We start from the raw sequence: 2,961 nt of genomic DNA, 5'->3' as shown, positions 1-2,961 counted from the left end.
GTGAAAGAATGCCTCTGGCGCAAAATAGGTCTGGCGTGCAGGTCGGAACGTACATGCCATGGATAATAGCGGACAGAAGCAGGTCAGGATATAGACCTGGGCGTATAGGTCGGAACGGACAAGCCATGGATAACAGCAAAGGCAGGTCGGGATATAGACCTGGGCGTGCAGGTCGGAACGTACAGGCCATGAAGAATAGTGGACAGAAGCAGGTCGGGATACAGACCTGGGCGTGTAGGTCGAAACATACAGGCCATGGATAATAGCGGACAGAAGCAGGTCGGGATACAGACATGGGCGTGCAGGTCAAAACGGACAAACCATGGATAACAGCAGAGGTAGGTCGGGATACAGACCTGGGCGTGCAGGTCGGAACGTACAGGTCATAGAGAATAGTGGACAGAAGCAGGTCAGGATACAAACCTAGGCGTGCAGGTCGGAACGTACAAGTCATGGATAATAGCAGAGGCAGGTCAGGATACAGACCTGGGCGTGCAGGTCGGAACGTATAGGCCATGGAGAATAGCGGACAGAAGCAGGTCGGGATAGAGACCTAGGCATGCAGGTCGGAACGTACAAGTCATGGATAACAGCAGAAGCAGGTCGGGATACCGACCTGGGTATGTAGGTCGGAACATACAGGCCATGAAGAATAGCGGACAGAAGCAGGTCGGGAGATAGACCTGAGCGTGCAGGTCGGAATGTACAAGTCATGGATAATAGCGGACAGAAGCAGGTCGGGATACAGGTAGGGCGTACAGGTCGGGATGTACGAACCATAGATAACATCATATAGAAGCAGGCCGGAGTACATACCGCGGAATGTAGACCGGGCGTCTAGGCACTATAGGACAAACACGCCAGGGAATCGTAACTGCTTGTCAGAGAATAATCAGTGTGTCAGGGAATATGCTAACAGTTGGGGCTCATTACTCCTTTGGTTATGTCGCTAGCCTATGAGGAGGTGCCGCGTGTCATTCACCGCTAGATAAAGCCTGATAGCCGACATTCCCTGACATCTGCCAGACCTCAGAAACATCTGTTGCAGTATAAAAAGAGATGCTTTGTCCCTTATGCAGGGACGCTTACTCGTCATTTCTCACTAGTCTTTACTTTTCATCCTTTCTCTGTGCTTTCTGGGGAAAAAGTACCTGACTTGAGCGTCGGAGAGTCTGACCCGGGGACTTTTTCCCTGGTTTCTGGTCTCTAACAACTCGTGGGCTCATCTGAGTGTGCGCAGAGCCGCGGTGTCATCATCCTGGTCATCTTCCTTCGTCATCCGCCCGTGCGAACCTTTCCGAGAGGTGCCAGGTAGATCCGACGCCGCGACGACTTTCTGTCAACTTCCAGTACATCGAGGCCCGCCTTCATCCGACTCAGCTTCCAGACGGGATCAGTTGTCATTACTACAAACTTAACGGAAGTGTTCGAACGTTGAGTTTAATTGCTAATTTAGTAAAACATTGTCAAGATAATGGCTTAGTGAATATATCAGTAATTTGATCTTCCGTAGAGACATAAGAAACCAAAAGTTGTCGAGTCGCCACACGCTCGCGAACAAAATGGAAATAAATCTCCATGTGCTTGGAACGAGCATGAAAGACTGGATTTGCCACAAGATAAGTTGCTCCTATATTATCACACCGGATTTTAGGTATAACGGCTGGAGAAAAATGTAATTCTGAAAGAATGGATTGGAGCCAAATAATTTTGGATGTCGCATTGGCGATAGCTTTGTATTCAGCTTCAATACTAGAACGAGAGACTGTATATTGCTTCTTTGAGAGCCAAGAAATAATATTTCGTCCAAAAAATATTGCATATCCACTAATTGAACATCTGTCTTTAGGAGATCTGACCCAATCTGCATCACTATAGGCATTCAACTCTAGTGAGGACTAACGATATAAAAGAAGACCATGTAAAATCGTGCATTTAAGATAACGAAGAATTCTCTTAACACATTCCCAATGATACTCGGTGGGAGAATGCATAAATTGACAGGCATAATTAACTGCGAAAGCAATGTCAAGTCATGTAATGGTGACATATTATAGGGCACCAATAATACTTCGGTAAATCTGAAGGTTAGCCATTAAAGGAGAGGAAGAAGGAGCATTAAAACCTCCTTCAATGATTGGTGTGGAGATAGGACGCGTGCCATCAATTTTAACTCGTTGAAGGAGTCTAGTGATATATTTCCTCTGAGAGAGAAGACAACCTTCAGCATGTGGAAGGAACTCAATGCTAAGGAAAAAATGAGCCTTCCCGAGGTCCCGAATCGGAAACTCTTGATTAAGAAGATGGAAGAAAAAAGAGATGTCTTGTTGATCACTACCGGTTATTAAAATATCATCCATATAAATTAGGAAAAATATGGTAAATTTTTTATTACATTTATAGAATAGCGAAGAGTCAGTTTTTGATCCAGAAAAACCCTGAATATGAAGCCAATTAGATAGACGATGAAACCACACATGAGGTGTTTGTTGAAAACCATATAAAGATTTTTGAAGTTTACAAACATGGATTGAAAGTTACTGGTGGATGAAACCTAGTGGCTGCTCCATAAAAATAGTTTCTTCAAGTTGACCGTGAAGGAAAGCATTGGAAACATCTAATTGTTGTATCAACCAATTGGAGCTAACAGTTATAGATAGTAATAATCTGATAGTTGTAATTTTGACGACCAGACTAAAAGTATCATTGAAGTCAATGCCTGGTTGTTGACTAAAACCTTTTGCAACAATAGCGTTCAATGGATCCATCTGTGTGATACTTAATTCGGTAAACCCATTTAGAGCCTACAATATTCATAGATAGAGTACGAGGAACTAACACCCATGTTTAATTACGGAGAAGAGCATCAAACTTTGTCATCATCGCAGCACGCCAATTTAGGTCTTTGACTGCCTGTGTAAAGTTAGTTGGTTCAACAAAACTTGAAGAAGCAATTAGAGT

Source organism: Zingiber officinale, chromosome 5B (assembly GCF_018446385.1).
Source record: "Zingiber officinale cultivar Zhangliang chromosome 5B, Zo_v1.1, whole genome shotgun sequence".
Lineage (NCBI taxonomy): Eukaryota > Viridiplantae > Streptophyta > Magnoliopsida > Zingiberales > Zingiberaceae > Zingiber > Zingiber officinale.
Note: the sequence above shows the minus strand (reverse complement) of the source record.